The 24,550-nt window shown below is 43.1% G+C and overlaps 1 protein-coding gene across 4 annotated transcripts in view; it reads left to right on the forward strand.

Annotated features, from left to right (window-relative positions):
• Positions 1 to 1,191: 1,191 nt before the first annotated feature.
• The window catches only part of LOC138250278 (F-box-like/WD repeat-containing protein TBL1X), a 690,394-nt gene continuing 667,035 nt past the window's right edge, over positions 1,192 to 24,550 (forward strand). The window contains exon 1 of one of the 4 annotated variants that reach the window (XM_069204996.1): positions 1,192 to 1,587. The gene's annotated coding sequence lies outside the window, so the exon portion shown is untranslated. Of the gene's footprint in view, positions 1,588 to 2,483; positions 2,814 to 24,550 lie in introns of those variants that run through there. The other 3 variants (XM_069204999.1, XM_069204997.1, XM_069204995.1) reach the window with 3 other exon arrangements.

The raw sequence follows: 24,550 nt of genomic DNA on the forward strand, positions 1-24,550 counted from the left end.
TACGAATTCCACACTCATCTTTACTCCAGATTAAGGCTTAGATTCTTGGGGACACTTGTTCTTCTCATCAAATATAACCAAACCTTGAAAAAGTTGCAAATAGATGAAACACATGCTCGCTGCCAGCTATCAACACATGAATTGTCAATCAAGACTCGTGGGATTATTTCAAACACATTATCAATAAATCACTTTAATTTTGGAATCAACTTTGAATGACTGGTCAACACGATTGACTTCGCTTTGGAGTGTGGTTCAGTGCCATTTTGTCACAATAGTTCTCAACTAACTTTGAGTGTCATCCACTTTGTAAACTTATTCAGCTGCCAGGTTTGGACTGGGCTACTGGGCAATCTGGCAGTGTCAGAAGTTCTGGTCTAACAGCTCAGTGCACAGGACAGGCTTTTGGCAGCTTGAAGTTCTATTTTATGGTCTAGTGAACCCGTTTTAACTGTTATTTTCGCTGATATTACCAAAAACATCGCCTGCAGCAACCACAAAGGCATGCAGTCTCCTATGCCCTGCAAAACACCTTTAGACAGTGAGTTTTTACAAGTTCAAAAACTACCCCCGATTTGCAAATGTGGACCACTTTTTAAGTGGCTAACACTGGTCACTTTTATTCTGGTGTCCAGGCCTATTTTTTGTCCCTGTCCAACTCTGTCAGTTGCCAAAGTATCATAGTACCTCCAAAAGATTTCACTAGGGCCGCCAACCCTGAAAACCTTCCCCACCTTCGAAAAAAATGCATGATTTCAATTAGACCACCTTCCAAACCCACTCAATTTCATCGCCTTTGATAATTAGATGTTGAAAGTAATGAGGCTCCATAAACAGTCGCATATGCTGTTTCCAAAACTCCCTTCTTCTAAGTACAACATGAAACCTGGGACATGTGGTCCTAAGAGTAAAGATTTTGATTTAACATTACATCTAAATGATCCAAGCAAAAATGACCAGTAAAATAACACAATTAAGTGTATGTAGACATAATATTTATAAATGGAAAATATAATCCGAAAAAAATAAAAAGGTTCTATGACATCACAATATTTTGCAACAACCAAGGCATATAAATTCCCATTACTCTGATGCTGCATTCAGTTTATATAGCACTAGACCCCAGTTTACCCAGCTCAATTTTTTGGTGCGCTGATAGTAGAGGTCCTATGGTAAACCGAGGAATGTGTCACAGTAATGCAGAGAGCTGTAATGATGTCAACTTGTTATTTACTTTCCAAATCTGAATGACTGAGCAAGGCAAAAGGAGAATCAATCAACCACGATGTGACCCAACAGGCGGAAAAAACACTGCAAGCCTTAGCAGCCAGAAATGGGGGAAGGGAAAAGCACATGTAACCAGGGCAATGTTGCATCATTTAGTTTACGCTGGGTTGTATTGCTGTCTTTTTCCCTCGATTGGATGTAATGTTCGAAGCCTTTAATCTGTCTGAAATCAGAGAAAAATAACAACAGAGCATAGCGCACTAGAACGCCGAGGGAGATGACCCCGGGGGGCTGGAATTTTTGCTGATTTTCGCTGAACTCTATATCTGTATTGCTGAATCACATCTATGGGAAGATACTGTAAGTGCACGATTTTCTTGTATGTCTTTAAAAATGCAATGTTGTTCCCCTGCTATCGTCCTCTCAGTTTATATGGTCCTGGGGACCCATTCTCAAGCTGATTTTCCAGTCTGGCGGGAATGTCGGGGTCACCGCAAAGTGGAACATTTTGTCTGTTTACATTTTCAGCAGCTGGGATATTGAATTTCACGCCCTGGCCATTGGCTCAATTGTATGTTTGGTTTTGTAACCTGAAAAAAATATGCTTTGTTGCGCGTATGGAATCGATGCTTCCTCCGACTTCACCCAGTAATCGAACGTAGCGTATAATAATGTATTTACAAGCTTATTTCGGAGTGTTTTCCACTTCCTTGAACCACTGTGTACAAAGGTTATCGCCCAACGGAAACGCCTACACAGTAATTTAACACCGGGACCCCACAAACTGAATTTAATTTGAACTGAAAAAAATGACGTTTATCTGCTTCCTGGAAGCAGTCGCAATGTTCATGTGTTTTCTAAAGTGGTAAATGCGCATCACAACGTGCTTGTTTCCTGAGGGGGGGCGGGCAGGCCGGGCGGGCACGTTGAGCAGCAGAGAGCACTCGAGCCTAATAATACATTAGCAGACGGGGGTTACTTTAGTGCACTCTGGGCTCCGAGGGGGGCGGGGAGGTGTGTAATCGAGAAGATTTGTCTTGCATCTACCTTCCCCCTCCCTAAACTCAAATTAGTTACTTGTCTCCCCCCCCCCCCCCCCCCCCCCGGAGGTCACTATCTAAGCTCCCTGGTTTGAGGCAGTTGTGTGTTTTAGGAACAAATTCAGGTTTTAGCTGCTGCTCTTCTCCCTGCAGATTTTCTCTCGCGCGCACTCTCACCGAATCTGCTAATGAAGTAGCGAAGCACCTCCTATAACCGCCATATCACATCAGACACTGGTAGTGGGGGAGGGGAGACTCCTTTTCGTCTTCCCTCCCCCTCCGGCTCAGGGGTTTCCCTTTCAATCAGTTTTACGTTTCTGTGTCAAAGGGAAACGACCTCCTGGCCAGAGAGAGGGAGTTTGCAGCCGCCCACCCCCTGAAAGGTTGACAGGATTTACAGAAGAGTTGCCATGCCCGGCAAGTGAAAAAAGAGCCATCGAAAGAGGCTGTGCATGAGTGTGCCTTCTGCAAAGAGCGTGACTCCCCCTCCCACCGCTCCTACAAGTGAAAATCTGGGACTGGGGTCCCACCCTTGCGGTGTGAGAGGTGAGTTTTTAGAGCGCATATTTAAGATTTGGGGTGGGGGTGCTTACCCTGGACAGTAGTTTATATGAAGAGTGGAACAACTTCCTCACTGTTCCCCTTTGTAAATACTGAGTGTTCTGTTGGGGGTTACTTGTGTTTGATCGTGTGTTGCACCACACGTGGACGATTCGGCTTTATTTATTGACATTAATTGAAAAGCTCCGCTGGTTTCTTCTTCCTAGGAGATCGTTGTGAATTAATTCGTGTTTCACGCGCAGTTTAGTGTGCGGGGAAGACGATCAGTGTTGGAGGAAGGACATTAGACTGCATAGAATGACAGAGCAGAATGTGTCACTGTCCCCCTTTTGCAAGTAAACAGGTACATTGTTTCCAATTTCCTCACCGTTTTGTTATTGTTTACAAACGTATTCGAAGAATGCCCCCCCTAAAGTGCTGCAGAGTTTCAGGTTATTAACGCTGCCGATGGTGTGTGGAGTTTCCAGTCACCAAACATTGGGTGGAAGAGGGGGGTGGATCCCATGTATTTACATACTGTTCCCCGAGCAGCGAGGCTGATGTCAAATGGGCAGTTCAGACTATGCAAACAGGCTTTTTGTGTGACGGTTTTATTCTGCCCTTAAAACCACATTGCATGAAGTTAACTCACTTCCAGCAGGCCAATGCAAAAAAATCAACGGCGTGTTTGACAGACTGAATTTGATGGGGCCAGTAAAACTTTAGTACTTAGATTCACAACAGAGTTACCGACGGTGTGCTGATCCAACGTTGTTGTTTCTTACTTTGAGAAGGCAAATTAAATATTTAGAGCTTTACATGCCCCATGACCGGTCTAAATCTCTTTTCCGATTGTCATAATCCTGCGAGAGGCTAGTGTGGTTAGGGTAGTTAGTTATTGAGTTAGCCAGAGAACCATTCAAGTAGTTTGACATTCACTGACCAATATTGACAGTTGACATAGTTGGGATGTGGTGGAGGCAACTTGAGAAATGGATGGGTACTGTCTGTGGTAGTGGTAATTGGCAGGGGTCTAGCACTTTTGCCATTGATGTGATTTGATAGAATGTTTTAAATAGCTTAGTTAGGCAGTTGCTTGTCAGGCTGTGCCCTGGTGGTTGGGGACAGTGGTTTAAACTCTTGGGCCTTGTGCCCTGCTAGTCTGTACCCTTGTTTTGTTTTTGCCCCATGTTGTACATTTTGTGCATGATAAATATAACTTTACACCTATGAAAGGCTTCCACAAACAGCCAACCGACCGCTTTTATGATGGGCCTAATGTTGTCCGGTTAGTTTATTCAAGGGCCAGTCTTGTTTTCTGATTTTATGTTTGGGCTTTTGGGGTAGGTAATTGCTGACCATATTGGCTTATTTGACCGAACTTAGTTTGCCAGTTTACCATTTAATCTGGTTGCGCTCCCTGTGTAGGAGTGATAGTTCCTTCGGAAATAGCAGTAATTGGAAGTTGGTCGCTTTAATTCAGAATTTACTTTGGTGATGAAATATATTTTTAGAATTTACTTCTTGATTTTGAGCTGGTCTTGGAGCCTTTGCATTTAGCGAGGAAGTGGTATTCTGTGAAACATTTACTTGACCAAGTGACGAAATGCTTCATTTCCTTGTCTTGTGAACAAATTAACTTTCCCATGGCAAATTATGGCACTATTCTCCCTATATCTGAGCTTTGATAACCAATTCTACGATTGCACATGGGCAAATTTTTGTTAGTGTTTGTATTCTAGCACAGCTTTGATTGTACCACCTTCAGGATTGTACTCGAGTCCGAATGTATTGGGGCGCTATTCCTATCAAATCTTTGAATATTCACTTGATATCAAATCTTTGAATATTCACTGGCCATGAGTATGCAGAGCCTGTGTTTATGAACGAACTATGTATATGCTGGCTTTCTGATCATGGTAGGGCTTTGAAAGTGCCTGCACTTTCATGATGCTGATTATAGCTGAGATGAGAATATCATTGTTGTCATTGTACTACTGATTTTTTTTAACTTGTTATTTATTTCTGAGAAACGAGCCTTGTGAATTGTGTAGTATTCTGTCTCGTACTGATGCCAACATTCTCTACTCTTGAATGTCGTGAGGCCAGGTTGGAGAATGTTGACAGATGAAATGGTGGACTTTGGGAGCGGCAGTTGGATGAGCATCGAGTTGCTGTGGTGACCTGTGTTAGCTGCTCCTACCTTGTATTGAATGAAGCCTGTCTACTTACTTCGTGATGCGACTCTTCTCATCATGGATCACTTATTCACTGCATACTTTGGTGACGAGGATGGGATTCAGACCAACGCATGCAAAGCCCATGCATTCACAACACAATGGATTAGCACTTTCAATGTATAACTAATGGTGTACTCAATGGTGCCTTCTTGTTAGGTGATCATTGTGCCCAGCCAACAGGTTACAGTTATGCCACACGTCAAATTGGGATTGAAAGGCTTTGCTATCAATTAACTCATCTGCTGTCTTGTTTTTACACACTCAAAGGATTCATGACAGCAATCATCCCAAACAATTGTTACATCTTTTTTCAGTTTTGCTGTGAGTGGCTTGATGTGTGAAGCACAGTCTGGTATAAAAAGCGAATAAAACACACATTTCAATGAGTGATTAAAAGCCAATTTTGTGTTTGTATGCTGGGACATAATTTATAGACACTAAACAAATACAAGAGCAACCCAGAATGTCCACATGAACCTGGGTATAGTTATCACAAACCACATATCCACATGAAACTCATTTTCAATCAATTTAAATATTATAGCAGAAAAATCTTGCTACTGGTTAATGTATACAAAAAATTATTTAATGAACACGAAAATCATCTGTCTAGCATCTTTCAAAAAAGCTCCACCGAATCCAGTAGCAACACATATGTGAAAAACATGTTTTTAATGTTTTGGACGCTGCATCAGCTTATAACGGTAAATCGTTCTTATAATCATACTTTAGGAAAATAAACAAAGAGTGACAGTTGAAAAAAGTGATACCCAAGTGAGAAAAGAGACACCACCCCATAAAGCAATAAAGAAATCGCTTCTAGTTCTGTGATCTTTGGTGTCTCTTACAAAGACAGCCTCTTTGTTAAATTATAAAGTATGCTTGTCAATACATTGATTGATAATTCAAAACATAATCAAAGAGGTCTTGTCTGATTAACGTGTCAACAGCGTTTCAACCCTCATGCTGAATACTAGGATCTCATCAGGACAAAAAATGACCTGGTGAATGGTGAAAGGTTGGAATTATTAAAGCCTCAGCTGGATGTCGAATTTTGGATGTCTGTATCCAGACTTCAGAATTAAGAAAATACAGTGTTCCCAAGTGTGGGGAGATGTTGTCAGTCTACTCAGCTCTTATATTAAGGTAACAAAAGCACCATTTTGGGTCAGACAGAGATGATTTTCGTCTTCATTAAAGGACCTTTTGTATAAGTTAACCAGAAGCAAGAGTTTTCTGCTATAATTTTTAAATTGATTGAAAATGAGTTTCACGTGGATATGTGTTTTGGGGCTTCATTTATGGTCTCCCCTTATCAAGATTGGGGTTCAATACCATCTCCTGAGACCAAGTGACCTAAATACTCCACTTTGGATTTCAGACACTGACGTTTGTCAATCTTAAGCATCACTTTTCTTTCCTGTAGCATCCCGAAAACTTGCTGGAAGATGTTATTGTGTTACTCCTCTGTGGAGGCAAAAAAATATCACCCTGAAAAGCAGCAATACATTTCATCCCATGAAATATCTGGTGCATGATTCTCTGAAACACTGACATGGCAGATACCAACCGAAAGGGCACCATACAGCATCAAAATGTACCCATGCGTGAAGCAAATGCGGTAAAATGGCTGGAGCTTAGGGCCTAACATAACTTGATGGTACGTGGAAGCCAAATCCAAGTTACTAAAGAATAAAGCACCAATAACCAGAGCCAATAGTTCTGATATCTTGGGTAAGGGATTGAGTCCACCTAAATTGCTTTGTTTAGGCTTCTTAAGTCCACTCAGAACCTTAGTCTGCCACCACACATTTGTGCGACGACTAATGGTGAAAACCATAATGACGACTCTATTGGCTCAATGATACCCTTTCACATAAAGAATTTAGTTCTTTTTCTAGATTGTCACTGACAGAAAATGGCACACTGCACAGTTTGTTCTTCAGAGGGATAGATCTTTCATTAACCCATATTTTGTGCTGGAATCTTTTGATGGTACTCAGATTACTTGTGTAATTTGTACATGAGACCATCAGCAATATCTTTACTTACAACATTACAACAGACTCTTGTTCTCATTTTTTACCCCATGCATTGCCAGGCTTTCCACCAAATTGCTCCAGTTTAATTTTGAGGTGGTGCACATACTGTGGTAAATAATACCAATTAATTTGACAGTGGATCAAAACCGTGATGATGAGTCAAGCAGGGAAGGCTGCTCTATTGCTTCAGTTGATATAGAGGAGATGTGTGCTGTCTGAGGATAAGTGCAGGAGAGAATTGTTGATTGATGAGATGCTCAAGTTTTACAGAATGTGATTAATGACTGGGCGCCAAAAAAAGTGCTGTTTCATGACAGCCATTTTGAAAAGTCAATGAGGTACTGTCAGTTGATAATGGATTGTTGGTGAGAGGAGAAAAGTTAGTGCCACCAGTTGGGGTCAGGCACAGGATTATTGAAAACAGCTAATGATGGGCATTTAGGTCGGACATTTACCAAGAAACGGATTCGACAATGTTTTTGACATCTGACAATGGACAGGGAAATTGATCAGTTTGTTGGTGAGTGTGTGATCTGTGCATCATCAGATAAAATATTGATGGTGAGGAAACCTCCTTTGCAACCTATTAAGGGTCCTTAAAAAGCTTGGCATAAAATAGGGATTGATTTGGTGGGACATTTAATGTTTTGTCAGCACATTCACAGTACGCACTGGTGTTAATAGATTTCTAATCTAAATGGCATGAGATTACATTTATAGTGGAACCCAATGTTAAGGTTCATAACATTCTTGGAGGTTGCCTTTTTTGGTGAAGGTTTTCCCCAGTTTCTGGTTTATGACAATGGGATTCAGTTTGTGAATGAAGAAGTTAAGAAATGTTTTGATGTCTGTCGGTATTAAACAATAGAAAACTTCTTTATATCATTCCCAGCTAAATGGTTAGGTTAAGCGCATGAACTATGTTCTGGTACAGTGTGTATGGTGTGGTATCTCTAATAGGTGCATTGTTAGCAGGGCATTGTGCAGCTTGCTGTAGTTCTATCGTACCAGTCTTCATTCTTCTTCGCAGATTTCTCACTTTGAGCTTTTGAGGGGAAGGATTCCTTCAACAGAAGTATACCCTGGCTGGATGGGCAAATGGATCAAGCAGGAGGTGTTGGTGAGAGAGGTGAATGTGGTTGTGAAAGTCAATGTGGTTGAAGCCAACGCTAAACATAAGGAGGCTTATAAACAACACAACCGTGTACATCTTCAAGTGTTTAGAGTGGGTGGAAAAAAAAAAAAAGGTGAGTTTGTAAGGAAAGGAGAGAAGTTTGGTGATCCAGTGGTCATTGACAAGGTTAATGGAAATGCTGTTCCAGTCAATGGGCGTCATTGGTGGAATGCTGCACAAGTGGTAAAGTGTAAAGAAGGGGCATGATTGGATCGGGGCTCCGGTTCCCAGGACTCTGGTATGAGTGTCTTGATCAAGGTGACGGTTCAGGGGGTCTTGATTGAGGTTCTAAGCAAAGTGGAATTAAGCACATGGAATATAATGGCTGTGATGATTTGCAATAAGTAGGGTGTTATTTTTTTTAACTATTTGTGACTATGGTTCTTGTCATTGTATAACATTGTATCACATTTACATTAAATTATAATTTTCAATATTGATGTTAAGATCTTTAACTGTTCTTATACATGTCTTGTGCAGATAATGTGAAAATCTGATTTACTTATTTGTATAGTTCTTTTATCTTTCCTATAGATTCATTTTATTTTCTGTTTATTTTGTAGAATGTTTTATTGTTTGCTTTGTAAAGGGAAAAGTAATGTAGTATTCAGTCCTGATGCCAACATTCTCCACTCTAGAATGTCATAAGGTCAGAGTGGAGAATGTTGACAGATAAAATTAAGGACACTGGGGGTGACAGTTGGGTGATTGAGTTGCTGTGAGGACCTGTGCTTGGCAGCTCCTTCTTTGTATACAATAAAACCCTTTTACTTACTTTGTGGTGCCTCTTATCATGGAACACTTATTCACTACAAATTGCTTTGGCAAATGCACCTTTAAACATTAACTTAATTTTTAAAAATATTACTGTAAATCCAGATTGTTTGAATACAGAGCTTGGTTGTGAGCTGAGGGTCAATAAGACCCTTTACAGTTTGACCTTCTATACTTGAGCACATATAATTGGTTATATTATTTCATCTCACTGTGCATTTAATCGGTTAGCTGCTGTACATGTGAGACTATACCTAGAACAGTCACTGGCTTACATGTCTATACTAGATGTATTCTTCGAGGCTTTCACTGTCAAAGTATTATGGGCTCAATCCTCACTCATTTCTGTAGTTTGTTTTACGTGTGCAAAAGTTGGTGATGAAGATTTTTATGTGAGCATATCTACTCACAGGGGCTGGGAGTAAGAAGAATGTGACAGGTCCAGGACGAATTCCCAGTTCGTTCCTGCACACTCACAAACTTAGATGTTTATAGATATTCGCCAACTCCTCTCCAATTGCTTCCCACCATAGAAAATAAATGTTGGAAGAGTACTCCTTATTAGTGCAAGAGGAAACACGTTTACAGAGTAGGAAGTGATCGCTTTAAAAAAAAAAAAAAAAAAAAAAAGCGGGGTATAGAGTATTTTTTTCTGCATGGTGGAAAATGGTTCCAGCACAGAGAAAAAATTGTTTTAACATGTTAATTTGCACTTACTCAGCAGATTTTTGCATGAGCAAACATATGCATGTGTAGTTGCTCAGGCAAAAATAGAATTAATATGTTTGCTTAGATTATGTTTTCCAGGCATGCTTCTGTAAATTCATGTGAATCTCATATTCATTTGAATTTATGAAAGTTATAAATCTGCACCTGTGAAAGGTCTGATATTTGCCAGTGCACTTTTGTGACTTTAACAATTTGGTCCTTAATATTTTGTTTATACAGGTTGGCAACAATGGTTTTACACTAATTCTAGCACCAAATTTGCCTCCTTTCTTCTGTGTTTATTTGCATATAACGAAAGAACATTATGAATGACCACAAATTATCAACTTTACATACATATTTTCATATCGCAACCAATGACAGCAATGCAAGCTTAGCTTACAACTTAAAGTGCTCACCTCAATAGTAAGCGCTGCTACCAAAGGGTTTGTGTAGTAGGGGGTGTGTAGCTGGATGACTTGAACCCCCATATAATATGTCCTGAGGGCTATAAAGATTCCACGTCCCTGAATGGGGGAGTCTTCTGATTCTCGGTGCCTTTGAAGCATTTGTTTGTTCTGTCATTGAAGGCTATATTCACTTTAAGCTTTCTGTGATATAGCAACGTCTTCCTGTTTAAGTTCCCAAGCACAAGTAGTTATGAGTATTGTACATCTGAATGCGTAGGTGGTGGTGTTCACTTAGCTGTAACAGGGGACATAAATGTGTATTAAAATGGATTACATTTTAAAGATAAAACTGGGGCATGCAAAATTAGCATTAATTTGTATATTTCTTTTGAGCCCTTGAGCCCTGCTATTTGGCACTTGCATTCTTTGAGAACTTTGTTGATATCAAGTGAGTCTTTCTCTGCTGAGGGGGTCTTGATTGGTTTAATTTTTAATATGCACATTGTTTTTAATTTTTGAAGTGTGTTGATGAGTGTTGTCCTTTTCCCTTACCCAAATTTCAAAGGGAGCAGAATGGGTATCAGTCTTCTGGGATCGCTCTGTTTAGCATTTCAGCTCTTGTGTAGCCCTGGTTGTAGCCCAGGATGGTGTGGTCCACATTTCCCCTTCTTGTTTGTAGGTAAGGGTGAGTTTTGGGTCTAAAGAGATGGGCCTGCTATCAGGCCAAATAGTGTCATAATTGCTCAGCCCTTTTATTTTAGGATTCATGGGGTGGAGGTGGTTGTGGATTGGTTCTCATGGAGTTGTGTCTGGTATAAACTTATCTATCTCAAATTGCCCTCTTTAGAACAGTCATCTTCCTCTATTCGGACACATGGGTCCGTGTGAAGAAGGGTACTAATATCTGTGCCACAAACCAAATCTAGACCACCCAGGTTTTAAAACAGGTGCGTTTTAGCCCCCATCCTGTTCAATCTCTAAACAGCCAATATTGGCCACTCATTGGCCAAGGTAAACATTGTCTCACTAAAGATTGCATCAGGAGAAAACTGTTGGAACCAATGTGAAGATGATTTTGGAACATGTAAAAATGAGTTTGCAACGCACCCTTAATGGACTTCATCTCTCTAAAACAATGAATAATCTGGTGGCCAATTCTGATAAAACTAATGTGATGATCATCTCCAGTTATATGAACAAGCCAAAATCAAGATGGATGGTGGGGACTCAAACATCTAAGTATAATTATATTGGGGTCTGAGTCCTAAGAGACAGGGAAGCCCAGCTTATACCTCCAACACATCACCAGAAAAGGCCCAGGCAGTTATGTTTGCCTTATGTATATTAAACTCCAAATAATACTTGTTAACCGCTGAGACCATTTTGCGAGTCATGCGAGTGAAGCTACTTCCAAATCTCACTTATGGCTAACAGGTCTGCCCTGGGAAATTCCCTACCTTACTGGATAAACTTCGGTTAGATGCCTATAGTAGGTTGTTGCATCTCCCAAGATATACTAGTCGTTTGCCGATTCGCTTGGAGTTTGGCCTAACTGGCCAGGAATTTCAGTGCAGCACCTTGTTTCTAAAATATTATCATGCAATTCAACAAGCAAAGTCAGAGACTTTGAAAAGGACCATTCAGGTAATCTTCAATAACCCAATTAATCCTTGTCATGAATACCTTAGAATGGTGGCCAACAACCTAAACGTCCATACAGTTACACTGGCAACCCCCACTGTTTCCCAATAAAGTACAAACCTCATCTTGAAGAAACAAGGAGCAACCCTTTCAAGGATAGATGACGGTGCATCTGCGCACACCATCACGTATTCTACACCAATTTTAAAATTGTATGGTAAAAAGAAGCCACAACCATATCTAAGGCAACTTTATGCAAAGAAATGAGTCTCTGCATTCTGAGTATGTGACCTATCACACTTCAGATTTATAAGTATCACTCTGATTGGGTTTCTAGAGTTGAAAGAAGCCTCTATCGCTTTTGTGACTACAGGAGAGACGCTATACTGAAGTTGCTTTGCAGTTGCTGAGAGTTTCTGACTGTACGCTTGACTTTATTAGATCCTGTGTACTTGCGGAATGGGGTTTCAACCTGCGTTGAGGTGCATACAGTTTTGCATGGTCACAACCACCCAGTGTACTGGGCATGCTTTGTAAAATTTGTCAATACAGTTCATACAGCCAGCAGATCACAATGACACTAAGCAATTTTATTTGTAAACTTGGCTGCAGGACAGTCATTCTTTCAGTACTTTTTAACAGATTAAAAATCTTTGTATTCATAAACCTTGGAGTAGTTTCACATTGATTTGCATTACTTTCAGGTTTTTGTTTACTTGCATTTATTGTGATTTTATTCTGATAGTCTTGGTGTGAATGACCGTGTATCAGTTTTAACTAATTAATACATACAAATAAGTAGTAAATGTTTTTGGGCATGTGACTGGTGAGTATAATTTTTATTTCTTGCCTTCTAGGCAGCACATACACTGTCTGTTGCAAGACATATTATGGCCTTACCAAGAACATACTGGGACTTGGAGGTTGCCTAATCCTTGCTATTGGATGGTTTTCCTGTTGCTCTCATTTGCCTACTTCTTATTAATGTCCTAGTTTGTCAGTCTTGTGTATGTCACTCCTATGGAGCATAGTGTCTTTACGATTGTAACCGGGCGCCGGTTCCTGGTCGGAGCGAACGACCGCCGAAGGATACCCCGGGGGCACCCGAGGGATTCCTGACGTGATGACGTCCAACATCATCCGTCAGATAGAAGGAGGAAGGATGACCGACGGGGAGAGAGAGTCGCGCGACCCAGAGAGAGACGCCGACGTCAGGGAGAGCCGGAGAGACGAACGCCGCGGACCACCAAGAGAGAAGGAAAACCCCGCCGTAGAGAAGGAACAGCGGACGGAGAGCGGAAACCCTTGGGCGCCTCCCGCCCCTGTCGAGACGAAGTCGGGAGATCGCCTACAAGCCGGCCACGTCCCTGGAGGGGCGTGGCCAAGTCAGGTACGAGCGTACCGGGGCTGGGACTGGGGTTCTGGGTGGTTGGCTGGGTTTTAGGGGGCTAAAAGGGGAGGGCTGAGGTCGTGTAGGGAAGGGGAGCCTATTTAAACAGCACCACAGTTAACTGAAGGGTAACCCCACAAGGACCGTACCCAGACCAGTGGATAAAACTGTAAGGGGGTCACAAACCGGGCACAACAAAAGGAAGACACAAGAAAAACGTAACCCCACATTCCTCCACCTCCACACAAACCCCCCCCTCCCTCTCACTCCTTACTAACCCCAATTAACCCTATATAAATAAATTTCCCCACTTACCTGTTCCTTTCTCCTTCTTTGTTTTGGGAAATCCTGGGGCCATGAGAGCCGGGTGAACAAGACCTCTCCCTCCGGACCGGACCAGGCCGTCCCGGGAACATCAAGGAACCTTGAAAAGAAAAGGGATTTATATATTAGTTTTGGACTTGGAATATAAGACTTTGGCGGAAAAGCTAGTGCTACAATCCCAACGAACACATAAATAAACGTACTACACCCTTAAGTGCCGCGTCTGTCAGCTTCTTCCAATATCCCCTCGACTCGGGATAAAAGACCCCGTCACAGTGGTGTCAGAAGTGGGATGTTGGAATAGGCGACAGAGACTTCCCAACCATGGAGGAGAAGTGTACCCTATCCGATATGATGCAACAGTTGGCCTCCGGACAAAGACACCTACAATTAGTGTGGGAAGAGCAACAAAAAGAGGCCAAATTGGAAAGAGAGGCACTACAAAATGCCCTTAAGAGTCAGGCCACCATAATGGCCAACAACCAGTTGGTTCATGAAACCGCCATTAAGAATCTCACAGATACCATCGCTGCTACCCGCGTACACCCGAATGTGCCCAGTTCGGTCTTACAACGATATCAAGAAGGTGAAGACCCCGATGCCTTTTTCACCAATTTTGAACGAGTTGCTACTTCCGCTACTTGGCCTCAGGAGCGATGGGGCCAATATATCGCCCCCTTATTGACGGGGACTCTCCAAGCCGCCTATCAAGCGGTAAACCCCGGTGGAATAACCCCCTATAAGGATATTAAAAAGAGCATCTTAGAACGGGTGGGTTTTGATTCTGAACATTATCGCGTCCGGTTTAGAAAAGCGAAGTGGGGACCCAACGAAAATCCCCGGGCCCTATATTTTAGGATCAAAGATCTGGGTCTCAAATGGTTGGGTCCCATAGGGACAAATCGGGAAGACATTATTGAGATCGTGCTCTTAGAGCAATACTTGGACGCTCTGCCTCCGTCTACACGCAACTGGATCAAACAACATCCAAACCCGGATACCAATTCTACCATCGAGTTGGCCTGTGCCTTTCATCGCTCCCTTGAGTTCAAAGTAACCCCCCCCGATCAACACCTAGTCCCTTGCGTCTGGGTTCGGGAACATCCTCGACAGCGGGACGAAAAATCAATGAGGACATAGTGAAATCCCGGGGTCTAGATAGGCCCTATATACAACAACCTCAGTGTTTCAGTTGCGGGGAATGGGGCCACATAGCTCGAGGTTGCCCCCTGAAAACAGAAAAACCAGAACCCATGGAAATAGGGGTCACAAGGGGAAGAGTCTTTTACACAGGGAGAAGAGACACCCCTTATAAAAAGAGACTGATTATCAATGGGAAAAGCACAGTGGCCCTCATCGATTCAGGGTGCAGCCAATCTGTGGTCAGGGCCGGGTTGTTCAACGCACATTACTACACTTCGGAATTCACGGTATCAATCTGTTGCATCCATGGGGAAACCAGAGAATACCCCCTAATCTGGACAACCCTCACCTGGGGAGGAAAAGAAATACCCATAAGAGTGGGTTTAGTAGAGCAACTGGTTGAAGAAGCGATTATAGGAACTGACTTTTCGGAGTTCCCGCAACTCCTAGACAGCCTTAGACAGCTCGAAGAAACCAACAACTGGTGGAAGGACGCTCCTTTCTCCAATATGCCTCTATCACCTCCGAGGGTACGACCTAAACTCACCCGGAAGGAGAAAAGAATAATTAAGAAAGCCTATACCCAAGACCACTCCAGCAGGACCAGGGTAATTACAAAGGTCCTCGCCCTCACTGCTCTTCCCAGCTTCCGGACTTCGCAAAGAGAAGACCCCAGTTTAATTAATGCATGGAAAAGTGCACGCCCACGGAACCCCCAGGATAAGGGTCCCTCGTTCACCATAGTTAAGGACCTATTATACCGAGTCACTTACAAAGACCAAGACGAAAAGAAACCGTTGATAGTTCCAGAACCTTATAGACAACAAGTTCTACACTTAGCACACAGCCAGCCCGGGGGTGGACACTATGGGAGGGAGAAAACAGAGGAGTATTTGTTGAGGAAGTTTTACTGGCCGGGGGTATTTTCCCAGATTAGGAAATTCTGTGAACAATGTCCAAAATGCCAATTGATTGACCCAGGCTCACGGAGAAAGGCCCCTTTACAACCCCTCCCCATCATTGATGTCCCCTTCTCCAGAATAGGGATGGACCTCGTTGGCCCTCTTCTGCCCTCGTCGAGAGGCTATCGTTATATATTGGTATTAGTAGATTACGCCACGAGATACCCTGAGGCTATTCCCCTCTCTAGTATTAACACCAAAAGTGTTGCTCACGCCATGATAGGGTTCTTTTTCTCGAATTGGGTTTTCTCGAGAAATCCTAACGGACCAAGGTACCCAATTTATGTCCAACCTGATGACACAAATATGTCAGCTATTGGGGATTAAACAGTTACGGACGTCGGTCTATCATCCACAAACAGATGGTTTGGTGGAGAGATATAACCGTACCCTCAAAACACTACTAAAGAAAACTATCTCGGAGACTGGTAAGGACTGGGATAGGAAACTCCCTTTAGTATTATACGCAATCAGGACACACGAACAAGCCTCTACGGGCCATAGTCCGTTTGAGCTGTTGTTTGGGCGACAACCACGGACCCTACTAGATATGGCCGCTGAGATGTGGGAAGAAGAAGACGGGGAAAAAACCATTCTAAAGTACGCTCGTGAGTTAAAAACCCACCTACATACAGTATGGGAAAGCGTAAGGGAACACATGGAGAGGGCCCAAGACAAACAGAAAAGGAATTATGATCGGAATACCAAATTGAGGTCCTTTTCCCTAGGAGATAAAGTGCTAGTTCTTCTTCCCAGTTCAGACAACAAATTGTTGGCCAAGTGGCAGGGACCCTACACCGTAACAGGACTAGTAACCCCCTTAACTTATAAAATTCAGCTTAACGACACTCCCCCTAGGTCACAGATCTTCCATGTTAACTTATTAAAAAGATGGGAAGAACCTCCGAACGACCCAAGGCACGGCTGCCTAGTTAATACCGTTAAGGAACTAGAGATAGGGTGGTGCCCCACTGATCCCCCTGGCGAGAGAGAGGTTCCTATCATTAATACAGAGATCTCGATTCAACAAAATAGACAATTGAAGAATCTCTTCGATAAACACGGTCGGGTGTTCTCCTCGGTACCCGGTAGGACACGATTGGTACATCATCAAATCCTCACACCACCTGGGAAGACCGTACGACTAAAACCTTATCGTATCCCTGAAGCTAGGAAAACCCTCGTAGAAAACGAAATCGAGAAGATGTTAGATCTAGACATCATAGAAGCTTCCCAAAGCCCCTGGTGTTCGCCCGTGGTCTTGGTACCCAAACCTGATGGGTCTATACGTTTTTGTATTGACTTTAGACGGGTCAATTCCATATCACAATTTGACACATATCCTCTTCCTAGGATAGACGAGCTCTTAGAAAGGTTGGGGAAAGCGAAATACATGTCTACCCTTGACTTGACCAAGGGATATTGGCAGATCCCGTTGGGTCCCGAAGACAAGGAAAAGACGGCTTTCGCTACCCCTTCAGGATTGTATCACTTTAAGGTTCTCCCTTTTGGGTTACATGGCGCCCCCGCCACCTTCCAACGTCTCATTGACACCATATTACGACCTCATACCAGATACGCGGCGGCCTATCTGGATGACATCGTTATTTTCAGTGAGACCTGGGAAGACCATGTGGTCCACATAGACCACATCTTCTCGGCTTTAAGGAAGGCTGGACTGACAGCCAACCCCGCCAAGAGCCGACTGGCTTTTAGTGAGATCTCCTACCTGGGTTATCACATTGGCAACGGTATACTTCGACCCCAAAAGAATAAAATCGAAGCCATCCTACACACCAATGCTCCCACCACGAAGAAGGGAGTTCGTTCCTTTTTAGGTCTAGTAGGGTACTATCGAAGGTTCATTCCCCACTATTCCAGTTTGGATGCCCCCCTAACCAATCTCTTAAGAAAAGGACAGCCCAACAACATCCCACGACTAGACCCGACTCAACTTCATAGTTATCATACCTTGCAAAGGTGTCTCACCACTCAACCGATATTGAAATGTCCTGAGTTTGACAAACCCTTTCATCTCCAAACGGATGCCTCCGACGTGGGGGTAGGGGCCGTTCTTTTTCAAAAGGATGAAGACGGAGTGAGCCATCCCGTCGTCTTTATTAGCCGTAAGCTATTTCCCAGGGAGCAAAGATACCCCATCATAGAGCGGAAATGTCTTACCATTAAGTGGGCTATCGAAAGTCTCCAATACTATCTTTTGGGCAGACCTTTCCTACTATATACGGACCATGCACCCCTTACGTGGCTCTCAAGATATAAGAATACCAACAATCGTATATTGAGATGGTTCATGGAACTACAACCTTTCTCCTTCCAGGTTTGCCACCTCCCTGGTGACCTTATGGGTCAGGCTGACTATTTGTCCCGGTTTCCGGATCTGGTGGGGCTCGATCAGCCCCATTCATGTGAGGGGATGTGTAACCGGGCGCCGGTTCCTGGTCGGAGCGAACGACCGCCGGAGGATACCCCAGGGGCACCCGAGGGATTCCTGACGTCCAACGTCAGATAGAAGGAGGACGGACGGGGAGAGAGAGTCGCGCGACCCAGAGAGAGACGCCGACGTAAGGGAGAGCCGAACGCCGCGGACCACCAAGAGAGAAGGAAAACCCCGCCATAGAGAAGGAACAGCGAACGGAGAGCGGAAACCCTTGGGCGCCTCCCGCCCCTGTCGAGACGAAGTCGGGAGATCGCCTACAAGCCGGCCACGTCCCTGGAGGGGCGTGGCCAAGTCAGGTACGAGCGTACCGGGGCTGGGACTGGGGTTCTGGGTGGTTGGCTGGGTTTAAGGGGGCTAAAAGGGGAGGGCTGAGGTCGTGTAGGGAAGGGGAGCCTATTTAAACAGCACCACAGTTAACTGAAGGGTAACCCCACAAGGACCGTACCCAGACCAGTGGATAAAACTGTAAGGGGGTCACAAACCGGGCACAACGAAAGGAAGACACAAGAAAAACGTAACCCCACATTCCTCCACCTCCACACAAACCCCCCCCCCCTCTCACTCCTTACTAACCCCAATTAACCCTATATAAATAAATTTCCCCACTTACCTGTTCCTTTCTCCTTCTTTGTTTTGGGAAATCCTGGGGCCATGAGAGCCGGGTGAACAAGACCTCTCCCTCCGGACCGGACAAGGCCGTCCCGGGAACATCAAGGAACCCTGAAAAGAAAAGGGATTTATATATTAGTTTTGGACTTGGAATATAAGACTTTGGCGGAAAAGCTAGTGCTACAATCCCAACGAACACATAAATAAACGTACTACACCCTTAAGTGCCGCGTCTGTCAGCTTCTTCCAATATCCCCTCGACTCGGGATAAAAGACCCCGTCACAACGATCTTATCAGAAATTTGATAATTTGGGGTGGGTGATTACTCACCTTAAGGAACAATCGCAACCCTTGTGAGAGTGAACCTTCAAAGTAACAAAATCAACCTGAGCACAAGCACTGGGTCGCTATGGCACAGAGCATACAAGTTTAACTTGGGACAATGTGTACAATATTTATGCAGTACAAAAACAGTAATAAAGTAAATTAATACAAAACAACAAAAATATGAATTAGAAAAATAGAGTAACATTTAATAAACAAAATGACACAAAAATGTCAAATCCAGCAAGGGTAACGGAGATATGAGTTTCTAAAGATTTAAGGGAAAATACTGCAGAAAAACACAGTCACTGGTCGCTGTAGACCGCTGACTAGTTGCAATTTCAGGCTGACTGCGATAGAGCGCGAGCCACATACACCAACCAGGTTCATCCTGTTCAAAGAATTTAGTTTTTGACTTAGTCCTTTAAGTCCCAATCTACCACAGGCTTATAAAGCCCCTCAGGATCTCACGTGAGGCACTTAGAGACTCCCAGGGTGATAAGCAGAGGCCAGCAGCAGAGTCCAGTCCAGGTCCAGTTGCCATTGGTCAGTTGGGTACCACAGGAAAAGGCCTATTGTAGCTTGTTGTATTCCTGTAGCTTGAACAGGAGGTCAAACTAATGACCCTTGAATTCCAGTTTTTTGTCATGGGTGCAAGAGTGAGCGAGTCCAGTCCTTAAAAACTCCTCTCAGGTTACAGACGTCAGGCCCAGTATTCTTCTGCCTGTTCAGAAAGTGGTGCAGCGTTTATGCATCTCGCAGGTTAGCAGGTAGGGTGACTCCTGGCCCATCCTTAACTGATGGTATAAAGGTTCCCAGGGCCACCCGTACCCACGTTGTGCATTTTCAAGATGGTGAAAGTCTTCAGCCACACTAAACTTGGGCTCTGAGAGCTGGAGGGTGTGTATGTATGGAGATATACTTTGTTAATTCCAGTGTCCTTTTATATCTAGTACTGAAATAAGGTTAAGAGCAGTTACTGTAGCCACAACAAACCCAGAGACAGAAGTGTGGTAGGGCAAGAGCCCTTCAGCAACCGGATTAGATCCACAAGGATTATTTTAGCCTCCTGTTGTCTCCCCTTTCAAGTGTGCCCCAATGCCTACATGTAAACCCAGAGTCAGAAATCTTGTAGGACAAAGGCAGAGTGGTTCAGCAACCAAACAGTGGATTCACAAGAATTGTATTGGCACTCTGTTCTATCTCCTTTCAAATGTGCCACAAGTGTTATATGTGAACCTGGTATACCTGTCAAGCAGGATTTGAAAGCGTATTGTCAAAAAGAATGTCCACAGCCCCCACCTTGTATATTCAGCTCTCTCTTCCTATTCAGGTCGGCCTTTTGTTTGCTCCCGGAAAGCTTTTTACACCTATTCAAGCCTAATTAATGCCCGGGAGAAGCTAGCCATTTCATATTAGCACCCACAAAGGTCAGGCAGGGAAAGGGAAACTTTCAGGAAGTTACTTTTCCTTAATGTTGTTTTAAAAATTTGACTTCATCATTGAATTTGATTTTTTAATAACTCATAAAAATAGCTGTTAAATCATTTTTCTAGTTTTTCTAATTCCCGAGATACAGTATTAGGATTTTAATCTGTACTTCGGTTTTCTACATAGGACTGTTAGGCCAGTTGCAGTGAAAAATAGTTTGTGGGTGCTAGTCACCTTCAGGGTATGTTAACATTACATTCCTGCATGTCCTGCTTTTAAAGACCATTAACCCAGCTTTGTTGGCTGCATGGCCTACATAGGGATGTTTTATTAGTATTTAAATGGAAGGTTTTGACCTGTCAGGTTTATTTTGACAGGTCGACTTGCAGTTTTTACACGGCTAGAGTGAGTTTGCACTGGTAGACCTAAAGCCATGTTTGAGTTGCCTCTGTACTGGATGGTACGTTAGGTGTTGCAGTCCACAGTTGCCATTTAAATTCCAGGCCATGGGTAAATGTTTTGTTTTGTTTATATATTAGGGACTCAAGGCAGGTTAAATACACCAATTAGGAGTATGCCAATTTAGCCATGATAAAAGGGGGTGCACAGGCACGTCACAACTGCTTTTACAGGTATTGTGCACAGAGTTTAAAAGCCGGCACAAATAATGTCTAACAAAAGGTGAAAAAGCTGGGGTGATCCCGCAGGAAAAAAACAGATTTCCTACACGTCTATTTTGATTGGCTAGTGTCTGTGCTACATGCCACCCACTCTGTTGCACTCTACTCTACAACACTCTGCTCCACTCAGCACTCTACTCTTCAACACTCCATTCTATGCTTCTCTGTTCCACGCCATGCTACTCCACTCTATACCACTATGCTACAACACTCTACTCCACTCTTCGCCAGTCCACTGATGCTCTACTCCACTCCACTCTCTGACACTGTACTCTGAGACACGCATCTCCACTCTACAACACTCTACTCTGACATTCCACACCACTCCATTCTGACAGTATATGACACTCCACTCCATGATACTCTACTCTACGACACTCCATTCCATTTCAGTTTACACCAGTTTACTCTACTCTATGCCACTTCACTCCACAATACTCAACTCCACTCTACAACTTTCCACTCCACACCACTATCGCCTACGCCACTAACCTTTAGCCATGCTGAACAGCAGGCAGACTGGGCTATAAGTAATGTGGTTAAACACACTGGCAAAGCTAATAGCTCTCGTAGATGAGTCGTATTGGCTTTGCCAGTGCTTTTTAAAATGGAAGTGACTGAGGAGCACGCACTGAACTAGTGGATTCAGGTTGGCAGTTACATTGACTTTCTTTTTCCTTAAAAGTATTGCATTTGTGGATTGATTTTGAATGTACTTCATTCAGTTCATGCTTATAGATAAAGGTGTCTCAGCTCATCATTTCCGTTGCTGGACCTTTGTTTAGAGGAGCACAGGCATATTTTGGCTAGGGAGAATAGGCAAAAAATACTCTAATGATGAAACAACCTTAGTGGTGCTGATGATGGTTGGATTCTTCTCCCGTGGGTACTGGGTATTCATTTTAAAACGTGTACTATGCTCTATTTTGAATTAATCAGGTGGTGCCAGAATTGATGTGCAATTTTATAACTATCTGCTTGCTCCCAGTGCATCATGCCATGGCATGTTGTACTATAAAAAGCCAAAATCATTCATAGGAGTGTGATTATATCTTCTATTATTACCTCTGAATGCACAGATACATATTCAGAGCAGTATATGCAGCTGCAACCTGTCCTTCCTACCAACAGGCCCCAGTCACTAATCTGTATTTTGTAACCATACACTTGCACTGATGTCTTGCCCCTAAAAATGTGGACACAATATTTCTGAACTAGCCCAACAGTCTTTCCTGCTCACAGCTTCTTGCTTTGGAAAATGAAGCTAGTGGCCTGGTAATCCTGTAACATGTTGTGTTATCCCAAACATTTGAACCTTTTCTATGCACTAAATGTTTTAAAGCAAATGTTTGTTTTTGGATTGTCTGTTTTATGATCTGCAAAGGAGCTAGCATCAAGGATACACTTTAGTTGAATATGCACCCTAAATGTGCTTCATTATTTTTGAGATGCAGATAGTGTACACAATTGGATTGTTTCTGTTCTGAGACTGTCCACAAAGTCTATTCAGAAGCAGGTGTTGTGGGCAACCCAACTTTGTAGAGTTCTACCACTTTGGAAATTTGAACAAACCTAGCATTGGTGTTGTGAAACTAGAATGCCAAGAAGAGATTAGGTGACCATGATATCATCTATTTTGCATTTGTACACTTTGAATGTTTGTCCTTATTATGCTTTAGATTGATATTCATAGTTACTTGTAAGGAGGTAACATTCCCTCCTCAATGACTGGTTTGTCATAAAGCACACTAACAATGCCTGCTAACGCGGCTCTACTTATGATTGTAAACAAACTATCGATTACTTGACATTATGAACCGATTTTGTCGAATACTAGTGAAACAAATGTCAGGCCCTTCTATCTATTGACCAGTCACCTCAAATCTATTGTGGATAGTAAGTTATAAGTTGATTTTGTTTTTTGCAAATCTTTTGACTCATTAGGGGCTGTCCCCAAAGAGAAACTGCCTCTGCTGCTATTATTATTATAGAAAATAGATTGCTTTTCATATCAGTGTTTACTGCTTTGGGAAAAGGAGGAAGGCAAGATATGAAGGCATGGGTTGTCAAAATCCCATCGGAAGATCTTTTACCTGTCTGAGGGTTAATTGGTACAATATATAAAACTTACAAATGCTTGTTTTCTCCTAATACTTATTCTTAGGGAACTCTTAAGTGCATTTGCATTTCTTGAGTTAAGAGAATGATAAAGATGTAATTAACCATATAATTACATTTAGAGAAAATGGGTAAACTAAAGACCGACCCTGATATCTTTCATCCTATGCAGAAGAAAGCTTTGTTTAGATGCTTGCTAAAAATCAGGATAGAACATGGAACTGGAAAGCTTTGAGAAAGGTGGTGTCCTACTGGTTAAATTCTGTGTTGATCACTGCAGAATTAGGCAACTTTAGTTTTAACATGGTGCCAATCTATCTCCTGATGTGAGGAGATCTAGGGTTACATTTAGGACAGTTTGTATAAAAATAACAAGGAATGATTGTAGGAAAGTACCATCTTCCTTGGCATGTTACCCCCAATTTTACATGTATGTCAGTATGTTTTTGCCTGTCTCACTGGGATCCTGCTAGCCAGGACCCCAGTGCTCATAACTTGTGGCCTGAATGTGTATACCTGTGTAGTGCCTAACTGTGTCACTGAGGCGCTGCTAACCAGAACCTCAGTGCTCATGTTCTCTCTCTTTAAATTTGGCACTATAGGCTAGTGACCACTTTTACCAATTTCAATTGGCATACTGGAACACGTTTGTAATTCCCTAGTATATGGTAACTAGGTACCCAGGGTATTGGGGTTCCAGGAGATCCATATGGGCTGCAGCATTTCTTTTGCCCCCCATAGGGAGCTCAGACAAACCTTTACACAGGACTGCCATTGCAGACTGAGTGAAATAACGCACACGTTATTTCACAGCCATTTTCACTGCACTTAAGTAACTTATAAGTCACCTATATGTCTAACCTTCACTTGCTGAAGGTTAGGTGCAAAGTTACCAAGTGTGAGGGCACCCTTGCACTAGCAAAGGTGCCCCCACATAGTTCAGGGCCATTTCCCCGGAGTTTGTGAGTGCGAGGACACCATTACACGCGTGCACTACATATAGGTCAATACCTATATGTAGCTTCACAATGGTAAGTCTGAATATGGCCATGTAACATGTCTAAGATCATGGAATAGTCCCCCCATTCGAAATCTGGTATTGGGGAGCCAATTCCATGCACCCTGGTGACTCCACTATGGACCCTCAGTACTGCCAAACCAGCTCTCGGGGGGTTTTCTCTGCAGCTACAGCTGCTGCCACCCAACAGACAGGCTTCTGCCCTCCTGGGGTCTGGGCAGCCCAGTCCCAGGAGGGCAGAACAAAGAATTTCCTCAGAGAAGGTGTTAAACCCTCTCTCTTTGGAAATAGGTGTT

The sequence above is a fragment of the Pleurodeles waltl genome, chromosome 8 (genome assembly GCF_031143425.1).
Source record: "Pleurodeles waltl isolate 20211129_DDA chromosome 8, aPleWal1.hap1.20221129, whole genome shotgun sequence".
Lineage (NCBI taxonomy): Eukaryota > Metazoa > Chordata > Amphibia > Caudata > Salamandridae > Pleurodeles > Pleurodeles waltl.